The sequence below is a fragment of the Perca fluviatilis genome, chromosome 24 (genome assembly GCF_010015445.1).
Source record: "Perca fluviatilis chromosome 24, GENO_Pfluv_1.0, whole genome shotgun sequence".
In the NCBI taxonomy this organism is placed as follows: Eukaryota; Metazoa; Chordata; class Actinopteri; order Perciformes; family Percidae; genus Perca; species Perca fluviatilis.
Window position 1 is genome coordinate 19,699,128 of NC_053135.1, and position 13,156 is coordinate 19,712,283.

Sequence of the window (13,156 nt, forward strand, 5' to 3'; positions counted from 1 at the left end):
CAGGGATACAGTATGTGGTAAAGGATGTGCGCTCTTCCACACACACACACACACACACACACACACACACACACACACACACACACACACACACACACACAGCTGGGAAACTCAAGGTTCAGAAATGATTGCATCATGCCTCATTCCTATGCATATCCATACACTGATGGCCTTTGTTATTGTGTGTGTATGTGTGTGTGTGCGTTTGATAGGTACAGGTTTAACACATTCTCATGAACGGGTATATATGATATTGTACGAAAACTTATGGACACCAAATCTTATTATATCCTACAAAATTAGGCAATCGGTCACGTGACAGTTAAGTTTAGCGGTCTTTACAGTTACATTTAGCCGGAAAAAGGTGACTGTGAGCCGGGTACCGTGAACCATGAAATGACGGCCCTTTCTGGGGCCTTTACAGTTGAGTTAAGCCGACAAAAAGTGACATTGCTTAGCTGCCATGTTGGTACACCTGCCTGCTTCTCCAAACTGGGGGCATGTTGACCGCCATCTGTTGTAGGTAACACACATTCATTTCCGGGATTGCTCCGGTGCCGCCGGAAATTCCTCCGGATGTCCCTCATTTAGGCCGGATGTCCGTCCCCTTCCTCTTTCTTTGTGTTGGCGTTCTAACCTCTGGTGGATTTGTGAGGACTATGGTTAACTGCTCCTCAGATCTCTGCAGGGTAAATCCAGACAGCTAGCTAGACTATCTGTCCAATCTGAGTTTTCTGTTGCACGACTAAAACTACTTTTGAACGTACCGGTTCCACCAAAACAAGTTCCTTCCTGAGACTATTTAGCAGAGACACCGTGGCTCCATCCAGAGCTTAGCACCGCCCAAGATGATTGCGATTGGTTTAAAGAAATGCCAATAAACCAGAGCACGTTTTTTCTCCCATCCAGCAATGCTGTGTGGACTAGCCAGACCCTCCTCCACAGCGCTGTGGATAAAGGTCTGGCTATGGGAGACTACAAACACTCTGATGGAGAAGTAGCTCACACTAACATCTGAACTATCCCTTTACTCCTCACACATTTTCCACAGAAAAAAAAACCTGTGTACCTCCCATGGACATAAAGAACATAAATCCATATCAGAGGGTTAGGAGCAGCTATTTGGTCTCCTTAATGCTCTGCATATGTTAATGAAGTCCCTATCATCTCTATGATGGAATATCATCTGAAACACTTGGCTGCAACATGACAGAAGATGGAGGTGCTGCATACAGAACAAACTGTGCAGGGAGTCCATTTGGAGAAGGAATAGCTCAGCCTGGAGTGTGAAAAAAACATCTTTACCAAAGGATTTATGACCATTTCAAGATTCTTTTCCCCAGCTGGCCTGAACATGTTTACCACGCTGCAGGGAGGGACTCAGAGAGGAGGAACTGCAGATACAAGAAACCAGAATAACTATTCTTTGTTACAGTAAAATCACTCTGAAGAGAGAGTGTAGGTGAAATGTTAAAGATAACTGAAACGACAATGTGCTTTTTGTGTAATGTCTTCTGTGTTGGGAAGAGCTTTGTCAAACAAGCTTTTGACAACAAAACAAGACATCCAGCAAATAATACATTTGGATTAAATGGGTACACATGCTTTCCATAATAATGTAAGTATATGCCAAAAAAAGGCAAAGACATAAATTGCTGCATTATGCTGCACTAATGCAACAATCAGCAATACAGGAATAAAGCCCTGATACAGACTATTGTTGTCCTCTGCATACGAACACACTTTTATGACCCGTGGTGCACACAAAGGAAGTCTTGTTGAGGAACTTTGGAATTTTGATGGAACCATTTGATTGTTTTCCCCCCAGAAATCTCACAAGGGACGGCTAAATCCGGGGTCAAAAAGAATCGAAAGACCCACAATAACAGTACTGATGTACGTGTGGGCGTGTAACATTGTTGATGGTAACTTTCTGGGTAAGAAATGTGCATTTCATTTTCTGCCTCCTGAAATTATTGCACACCAGAGAGGTTGCAGATTCCACTGGGTGTTTTTCAAATATTGCAAAATATCTCATGCATGGTGTGAGCTCAGAAGAGTGTGACCTCTCTTTCCCGAACACTCACAGAAGTTGGCCTGGGTCGAAAGGACTCGTTTAGGAAGAAAATAAATTGACTTTTGATGTTTTAAACATCAAAGTTCTTCCTTGAAATGGACCATGTGGGAGAGGACTTTAAAGGAAATTGGAATGAGATGGTGGCCTGCTGCGTTCTATGTCTATATGTTTGTTAGAAATGCATTATTTTGATCATGACTGCACTTTAATCTGATCACACACATCTGTTGGACACACACACATCCCTCCTTTCTCTCTGAGGCGTTCATTGAGTGTTTCGTGATCACATGGAGAACCATGATTAATTGAAAACAGCATCCAAAATGGTGCTCCATTGTGCAACGCTCGGAGGGATATTTTAGCGCTCCATTCATCATGAAGTTATTGATTATAAGAAATGCAGGCGGCGCCTTGGTGCTACTGTTATTTGGTAGTGGTGTGAATAGTTTACAAGGAGAGAGGAGAGATTTGATAATTAATTCTTGTGTCCTAATGAGCGAAAAAGACCTTGCGAGAAGAGAATTGTTGAGAAACATATGTACAAAGAAGGATATATACTTATACGTTTTGAGCCCACTGAACGGTTATTTTTAGGTCTTTGGGGGGGGTCTATTTTTTGAGGGGGGACAAATCCCCCCTGAAATCTACGCCTATGGATACCCGGACTCATACACTGGCTTTATAATAAGGCTGGACACTGATATTTACTGGAAACCAGAGGCTTTGGCACCGCAGCGGTTTGGTCTGTGAATAAATGTTGACCTCTGTCCGTCTGTGTTTACCTCCAATCAATATAAAACTGCTGTAGAAAACACACCGCCTCTTCATTTGCATGCCCTCCGGGTAACACGGAGGGGGCTTTGTTCGGGAGCCTTGGGTCTTTATGGGAGTCCTTGGCCAGCAGAGTGAGCCACAGCGCTGAGAACAAAACCCTGGATTCATTGCATTTCTCCTCACATAAATGCAGGCCGGTGTATGTCAAAGGCTATGATTTCACTGCATTACACACACAGCATGCTCCAGAGTTACAGGTTGAAATAATAAGTCCTATTTAGAAAAGACAACATATATAGGTTCATAAGAATATATTATATTATTTTGCATAGCACCTTTCATACATTAAATGCAGCTCAAATTTCTTCACAGTATGGATTTGAAAACAAAACACAATAGAGGAATGCAGCCGGGGCTCCAAACCATGCGAGGATAACGGTCGCTTGTTCCAAACCCTCTAATCCGACCCTCAGGAGCGCTTTCCGTCCTCAACCAGAGAAGGTAACGGTGGCGGTTTTAAACACGTGGTTAACGTTGTGAAACGTTCCCAGTGTGATTAGGTTTAGACACCAAAACTACTGAGTTAAGTTGATGAAAATATGGAGGTTTGGGTTCAAATCAGATGTGACATCACTTCCTGAATATTACCATGTGAAGCAGAATGTGACGTAGCTCCGTTTGTTCCCTAAAAGTTTCCTTTTCTCTTCTGACGGGACCTGAACCCTGGTCTCCTGGGTCAAAGTCCTGTGTTTGTTTGACCCAAGTTGGGTTATTTTGGTAAGAGTGAACCAAGCCTTTTTACTTCCTGATTTGGGCTACTTAATACGGTCCCCAAGCCTATTAAAAAATCTCTCTCTCTTGAACATAGGTTCTAGTATCTCTGTTTTGTCTCAAAATCTATTTTAGAAAAGCGGTAACTGTAGAAAATGAAAAGTTGTACGCCCCTGTTGGCTCTCTCCATCTCGCCACCATTGCACACAGAAACCCAAAAGCTCTGAAGAGACGCTAACTTAAATAAATGGTGACACTCAATTCTTCATTTCCCATCCTGCGCCTCCTCCTCACCGGCTGCTTCCTCCACACCGGGCTCAAGTGTTAAGCAGATGGACTGTGAAAAATAGCTGGGAGTGTGTGGAGCAAGCACAAAAGAGGAAGGTGCAATCTAACGTATGTGCAAATGTGCGCGCATAAGCAACAACACGCCGCCGTTGTGTGCAGTAATCCCCCCCCCAAAGATCCAAACGATGGGGTCTTTGAAGTAGTGCTGTCTAGCAGTTTTTCCTAATACTGATTTGTGTTTCCGTGGTGGATCCATCGCGGCTTCAGGTCCTCTGGGATCCACAGATTCACTCGCTGGCTGTAAGAGGGAGGGAAGAGGGGACTCGGACTGACATTGATCGTTCTCAGGCTGAACTGCAGGCTCCGCCATTTGAAAATGCTTCAGAGTACTACGGTGTTACAGGAAGAGCAGCACCAATTGTTCTTGTTAATGAAACACACTAGTTGTGTTGTAAACCGTTCCCTACAGTGCACTATATAGTGTGGTCAAACTCTCAGCGGTTCAGTTCATTCACTATAAAATACCCACAATGCCCAGCTATTTTGAGCGTACATATGATGTACCCCACATTTTACTAAACACACTAAACACTATATAGGGAATAGTAAGTGAATGAGGGAACGGTTTGAATCTGAGAGGGGGGAGCTAAGCCAGTGGTGTTTATGGTTACATTATGCTAAAGAGGGAAAGTTGCCGATTTTTAACCTTTCTGAAGCGAGTCATCCAACGGAGATTTACTGGCAGGTAAACACTTTTTGCTGCTTTTTTACGCTTTTTTCAAAACTTTTTTGATACCTTTTCAACGTTTTTGTGACACTTTTTTAAAGCTTTTTGGAAAGTTTCTTTTTGTGACACATGATTAACTGTTTTGTGGTTCAGTTGACTTGAAAGCAACAAGCTGAGATGAAGGAAAGAAGAGCTGCAAAGATAAATTAGTTGTCGATTAGTAAATGAATCCCCAACTATTTTGATAATCCATTAATGAGTTTGAGTCATTTTTTATGAAAGCAACTTGTGTGATGTCAGCTTGTTAAATGTGAATATGTTCTAGTTCCTTCTCTCCTCTGGGACAGGGAACTGAAGATCTTTGAGTTGTGGACAAAACAAGACATTTGAGGACGTCATCTTGGGCTTTCGGGAAACACTGATCCACATTTTAAAGAACAAACTACTCATCCAGACGATAACCCATTAATCCACAGTGACAATAGCCGTTAACAGTTGCAGCCCTAGTTATGAATGCATCAGAACGGAGAAGGAAGAGACAGCTGCCCTCATTTCCCAGCTTCTCTTCCCCAGAAAAAAACGTTGATTTTCTAGTGTGGAAGTCTGCTTCATTTAGCAGTACACCGGTTTATATTGGCTCAATTAGAGTGTCGGGGCTTTGAGCTTTGATTTCCATTGAATCTAAAAAGCCAGAAATACCCAGCAGCCATGTTATAGTTGTGTCTCAGTCTGTGATCAAAAGCTGGCTGGCTCGACAACTTGCTGCTGCTGCCGGAGGATGATTAGGAGTAATTGATGTTTCTGACATACTGCTGGCACCATACATCAGCTCTCCCTACGAGCATTGGTAGGGAGGGGGGAGGGTTATTGATATATATTAATGATTAACTGGTGATATTATGGCAAAACCTTAATTCACTTCCAGCCATGCAGTATTACGACTGATGGTCTCCATTAAAATGCATTCACCAATCAAAAAAGACCTTTTCAGTGATTAACAGGAAGTAATGATGATGTCTATAGCCCCGTCTACTCTTGCATGTCCTGCTCTATGTCCACAATGCTGTGGCTACACCACAGATGCATTATGGGATAGGAGAAAAATAACCCACTCTGGGTTGTTTGCATGCCAACAGTCTTGGGCGGTGCTAAGCTCCAGACACAGCGACGGTGGCTCTGCTAAATAGTCTCAGGAAGGAACTGGTTCTGGTGGAACATTTGCACCCCGCAAAAGAAAACACCTCATCCAATATTAAATGAAGTTAACTGTTGACACAATACAGTAATGTGAGCTATTTAAATGAGCTGATACATGGTTAAACCTCATTGGCTCTTACCAGTGTATCTCCGTGTGTACTTGGTCCACAGCAATCCCACCAATCAGTCCCAAAACCTCCCAGTTAGAGAGGAAATGATCTAAACATAATCTTTATAAAACCTCCCAGTTAGAGAGGAAATGATCTAAACATATTCTTTATAAAACCTCCCAGTTAGAGAGGAAATGATCTAAACATATTCTTTATAAAACCTCCCAGTTAGAGAGGAAATGATCTAAATATATTCTTTATAAAACCTCCCAGTTAGAGAGGAAATGATCTAAACATATTCTTTATAAAACCTCCCAGTTAGAGAGGAAATGATCTAAACATATTCTTTATAAAACCTCCCAGTTAGAGAGGAAATGGTCTAACATATTCTTTATAAAACCTCCCAGTTAGAGAGGAAATGATCTAAACATATTCTTTATAAAACCTCCCAGTTAGAGAGGAAATGGTCTAACATATTCTTTATAAAACCTCCCAGTTAGAGAGGAAATGATCTAAACATATTCTTTATAAAACCTCCCAGTTAGAGAGGAGATGATCTAACATATTCTTTATAAAACCTCCCAGTTAGAGAGGAAATGATCTAACATATTCTTTATAAAACCTCCCAGTTAGAGAGGAAATGATCTAAACATATTCTTTATAAAACCTCCCAGTTAGAGAGGAAATTATATAACATATTCTTTATAAAACCTCCCAGTTAGAGAGGAAATGGTCTAACATATTCTTTATAAAACCTCCCAGTTAGAGAGGAGATGATCTAACATATTCTTTATAAAACCTCCCAGTTAGAGAGGAGATGATCTAAATATATTCTTTATAAAACCTCCCAGTTAGAGAGGAAATGATCTAAATATATTCTTTATAAAACCTTCCAGTTAGAGAGGAAATGATCTAAATATATTCTTTATAAAACCTCCCAGTTAGAGAGGAAATGCCCTAAACATATTCTTTATAAAACCTCCCAGTTAGAGAGGAAATGATCTAAACATATTCTTTATAAAACCTCCCAGTTAGAGAGGAAATTATCTAACATATTCTTTATAAAACCTCCCAGTTAGAGAGGAAATGATCTAAACATATTCTTTATAAAACCTCCCAGTTAGAGAGGAAATGATCTAAACATATTCTTTATAAAACCTCCCAGTTAGAGAGGAGATGATCTAACATATTCTTTATAAAACCTCCCAGTTAGAGAGGAAATGATCTAACATATTCTTTATAAAACCTCCCAGTTAGAGAGGAAATGATCTAAACATATTCTTTGTAAAACCTCCCAGTTAGAGAGGAAATTATATAACATATTCTTTATAAAACCTCCCAGTTAGAGAGGAAATGGTCTAACATATTCTTTATAAAACCTCCCAGTTAGAGAGGAAATGATCTAAACATATTCTTTATAAAACCTCCCAGTTAGAGAGGAGATGATCTAACATATTCTTTATAAAACCTCCCAGTTAGAGAGGAAATGATCTAACATATTCTTTATAAAACCTCCCAGTTAGAGAGGAAATGATCTAAACATATTCTTTATAAAACCTCCCAGTTAGAGAGGAAATTATATAACATATTCTTTATAAAACCTCCCAGTTAGAGAGGAAATGGTCTAACATATTCTTTATAAAACCTCCCAGTTAGAGAGGAAATGGTCTAACATAATCTTTATAAAACCTCCCAGTTAGAGAGGAGATGATCTAACATATTCTTTATAAAACCTCCCAGTTAGAGAGGAAATGATCTAAATATATTCTTTATAAAACCTCCCAGTTAGAGAGGAAATGATCTAAATATATTCTTTATAAAACCTTCCAGTTAGAGAGGAAATGATCTAAATATATTCTTTATAAAACCTCCCAGTTAGAGAGGAAATGCCCTAAACATATTCTTTATAAAACCTCCCAGTTAGAGAGGAAATGATCTAAACATATTCTTTATAAAACCTCCCAGTTAGAGAGGAAATTATCTAACATATTCTTTATAAAACCTCCCAGTTAGAGAGGAAATGATCTAAACATATTCTTTATAAAACCTCCCAGTTAGAGAGGAAATTATCTAACATATTCTTTATAAAACCTCCCAGTTAGAGAGGAAATTATCTAAACATAATCTTTATAAAACCTCCCAGTTAGAGAGGAAATGATCTAAACATATTCTTTATAAAACCTCCCAGTTAGAGAGGAAATTATCTAAACATATTCTTTATAAAACCTCCCAGTTAGAGAGGAAATTATCTAACATATTCTTTATAAAACCTCCCAGTTAGAGAGGAAATGATCTAAACATATTCTTTGTACATCTTTCCAATCATTCCCTAAAAGAACCAAGCAGGCCTGACTTGTTGCACCGTCCACATTTTCTTCTAAACTTGACATTTTCAGCGAGTAGCTCGCTAGCTCAAAGTTTGTCGTTTCCTGAAACCAACGGAGTTGTGCAAGGCGATGGACATCTGGCGGAAGATACGGTGACGGTGGATGGACGGTCAATGAACTGTCGTCGATCCAGATTTATCGCCACCTCAGAAAACTAGCTTCAAGAAAGTAACATGATTGCAACAGTTCTGACCTCTCATGAAGTTAATACCTTAACATATTTGATGATAGGTTCAAGTTACCTACGTGAACCATGGCTTTCGTTTTAATCAACTCTAAGTAAAACTACAAGTTTATAAGCTCGCTAGCTACAAGTTTGTTGTTTCCCAGAAAAGACAGAGATACAGACGGGTCAAGAACGGGACATGAACCCTGGTCTCCCGGGTGAAAGTCCTGTGAAATAAATGTGTGTTTATGTGGGATATGAAATGTATGTAGTTAAAGTTTTATTGGGGGAGCTTAGCAAAAAAACTTTAAAAAAACTAGTCTTTAGCACATTCTGGGCCCAATTGACAGCAAATTCAAGTTTTAAATCTTATAATATAAAAAGTAAATGCAATTACATGTAATATTTTATTGATTTTTTAAAAGTAATCACTAAAACGTTTGATAGAAAGTTCGTAGAGCCTTGGAACCAAAACCCACCTCCCCTTTTCAGGGGACGGGCTTTTCAACGCTACCACCCGTGTTTATGCTACCTCCTGTCCCACGGAGTAGCTGAATCTAAGGAACGGAGGGTCTAATCACCTGCCGGTTTCTTTTCCAAACAGTTTCCAAAGATGGCTTCTCAGATGGTTGTGTGTTAACAAACCATCTGGCGTGTCAGGTTCAGTCCAAATGAACCGAACATCGGTTGAATTAGTCTGATTGTGGCTGTCTCCTGTGATCTCTGCAATCTACAAACACTGGCAGACACTAATCTGAAATCAAAAGCCATATGCACCATCAGAGAGAACAAACTACTGTGAAGATTTACTTTATTTCTGTCAACATAGAAAGATATTTTCAGTTTTATTAGATCTTTGCGTCGCAGTGAAGTTTCCTTTGAAAGACAGAACTCAAACTGGTTCTCTCTGCGTGAGTGAAAACCCAGAGGGCTTCCAGTTTTGATCAAGTCTGTTTTTCTTTTTCTTTTTGTGTTACTGACTCACGTGCACACGTACATCTGCATCTCCCCGCTGTCACACGCACGCTCTGCCCTAATTCTGCGCTCCGACACACACACACACAGACACACACACACACACACACACACACACACACACACACACACACACACACACACACACACACACACACACACACACACACACACACACACACACACACACGTACACACGTACACATACATGCGAGCTCTCCCAAAGTGCTGCAGGCTGCAGATGCCTTTCATCGCTCTGACCTGAAATGTGCGTATTTGTGTGTGTTTGTGTGTGTTTCCAGCTCTCAGCTCAGCTTTAATGAAGCAAAAACCACAATATGGCCTCAGATATCACTCTCGAAATAAGAGTTTCTCATGAAATATACATCAGGATGACTTCACAGCGATGTACGACTCATACCGCAATCTCTACAGGAATGCTGTCTCATAATTCCATTTTTTTTATATTTTATTGAGTGTTTTGATATAGTGTGTGAGGGAAATCAAAGCCGTCAGCCATCTGCTGTGGTTCAGACCGCCTCTCTACAGTGCAAAGCAAAAGAATTGCGTTTTGAAAGTATCAACTGAAGAGAAGAATCTCAATTTCAGCCATTACGTTCATGGAAATATCTGTGTAGCAACAGCTGTATGACTGTATATTTAACAGAAATTGTCCGTAGAACTTGGTTCACATTTGTGTTCTGTTTATTTACATTTTAATTGCATTATGGGATCTTTATCTGTGCTTTGACAACTTTTGGCGCCAAGGGCGTAGTGGACACGGGCTACGCAGGGGACATGTCCCCCCACACTTTACATGATGGTGCCCTCCGTCCCCCACACTTACAACACGCCTGAGTTGATTTGAACGCACCATAAGTAGTACTCAGGTTGCCCCCCCCAACACCCACACACACACACATTTACAGCACCCTGTCCCACAAAGTACCTGTGAGTAATAGAAAAAATGTCTTAACTTTTTGCATATTGAGGAACTCATGATAAGTTAGATATTATTATCCTGAATGTAATTTGTCTTGGACAAACAAACAATATCTGCTCTTTCAAGAATTTAACACAACATAGTGCATACATACATACATAAAGTACACAGTCACAGACACTGCATCACTCTGCATGGACATGCTCATGTTGCATGCAGAGACTGGCACCAGCCAAACAAATTGCACACTGCTCGTTGTACAACACATCATAATAATTGTCGTAATATGTGCAGTAAGGGTAGGCTGCCTGTAGAAGCTGCTGTACTTAGTACAAATATTTGGTTCATTTGCATGCTCCGCCTCAGTGTGGCCAGTTAAAATGTTAGCAGGGCTCCCATTGGGTAAGATGTGGCGGTAAAACATATATACTGGTACTTGCACCACATGCATACTTCAGTTGTGCATACATACTCACACATGTTATGCATGCGTGTGCAAGTGAAGTATACATATATGCACTAGTGAAGTATATATGTATGTGCAAGTGAAGTATATATGTGTGTGCAAGTGAAGTATATATGTATGTGCAACTGAAGTATTCAATTCTGGTCTAGGCGGCTTCTCATAGCTTAAAGAGATGGTTCGGAGTAATTTCACCTTAGGGTCCTTTGCACCATGACCTCGAGTGTGTGTACTTACAAACTTTACAATCCATTGTTTTATGAGTACATAACCTATATGTACTAGTGTAGACGTTTGGTATCATTTCAGGCATTATTAGTGATTAGTCATTTACGAGATACAAATGTGGGTCCATTAGCCCCTGTGCTAAGCTATTCAGCTGATAACGCTACTCTACGCTAACTCTCCCAATGTTAGACCCAGGTGAAAAAAGCTTCTGGGGGGGTGTTTGGCTCGAGGTCATGGTGCAAAGGACCCTAGGGTGAAATTACTCCCAACCATCACTTTAATGTAGTGGAGTAAAAAGTCCAATATTTCTCTCTGAAATGTAGCAGAGTAGAAGTAGAAAGTGTCATGAAAAGAAAAGACTCAAGTAAAGTACAATTGTCATGGTTGTATGTTTCTGGATGTTCTGTTTCCTGTTTTATTTTGAAGTCTGGTTTTCTGTCTTGTCTGTTTTACTTCCTGTCTTGTTTTCCCGCCTTTTTTGATTGTTCCCCCAGCCCTAATGTGTTTCACCTGTTCCCCAGCCTAGGGTCACCTGTTGCTTGTTTTCTCATTACCCTGTGTATTTAGTCTCTGTTCTGGCTTTGACTCTTGTTGGATTATTGTTTTCTGTTCAGTGTTCTCGCTTGTCAGTGGGTTGCTTGCCACTGTTCTGTGTTTTTGCCTGTTCCTGGTTTTTGGGGATTCTGCTTGTTTCTGTTTTTTGGATTTACAATTAAACCTTTGAACACTACACTGCCTGTTGTCTCTGCAATTGGGTCCAAAGCTTTCTCTGAAGACTGTGACAACAAGTACCTCAACATTTGGACTGAAGTACAGTATGGGAGTAAATGTACTTAGTTCCATTCCAGCGCTGCCTGTTGGATGATGTCCCTGTCCAGTGAGTGTACTACTGTTGTATTTTGAATTGCGATGCTGTGGTGATGTGTGGAGAGGAACTCCGCTTGACGCTGTACTTGATCATAAAGATTTTATTACATCAAGTTTCCAGCATCAATGACGGGTCTTGCAAAACCCAGAGAATACGAAACCAATATGTACTCTGACTTGCTGCAGAAAGAACATGGTTTGTAAGGGGTACGTTTAGGGAACATGTTAGATAAGTATTGTGAGTTGGCAAGTAAAGGTCTGAGTCCCTTTTGAGGTCAGTCTCTTTGCGGGAGGTGGGGGCTCCAACACTACACATAAAATCATTGCTCTCACTCAGCCACCTAATCACAGAATCAAATCGAACATTCTCTTCAACACATCACTCTGCTGAGAGGAAAATCATTAAACTTAATCACTAATACAATGCTCATGATTTCTCAGCACATTTGAGCTTTATACAGACTTTAACCTTTTATAGGGTCTTCAGATACTACACTACTAATACTGTATTTTCTATCCACCAACCAGCCTTGTTGCCTGTAGTGCTGTCTTAATTCAAAGTGCTTCAAAACAAAATGTCGGAGTCTTCTCGGTGTCCATGCTACCCAAACCTAGTGAGCCTTTTGTGTTAGAGACCGCCTCCCAGGGACGCAGTCTTTGAAGAGGCCTTGAAAGAAGAGCGAGCCTTTAATGCATCAGACCGTACCGACAAGAAAGCCGTGTCGAGGGGCAATGGGCCTTGACTTTACTGTCCCTCTTCTTTGAGGCGATGCCTCTTAAACTCATACTATGCTTAACATCCTTCTGTACTGTGGACATCTTGTTTGTAGCACTGACTGCATACAAAACTCTGTAGTCCGATCGCACCGCTCATAGGCGTCATTTCCAGGGCGGATAATCCATTCTGGGCTTTTCCGTAAGTTTTTGGACAATTTTGTTGCTTCTTTAGAAGCATTTGTCACTCTTTATTTATTTATTTTTTTTAAATGTATTTTAAAAAAAACTTCATCAGTATAACATTCTTTTTCTGACATTTGTTGCCTTTGACAGTTATTTGTTTCTAATTTATTTTATTTTTTTTGCTTTTCTCAACACATGCAGACATGTCCCGGGACCTCCCGAAACCTCTTGACTTTTTTTTTTTTTTTTTTGCGCAGTTGGTTTTTGATGCTTTTTCCAACAC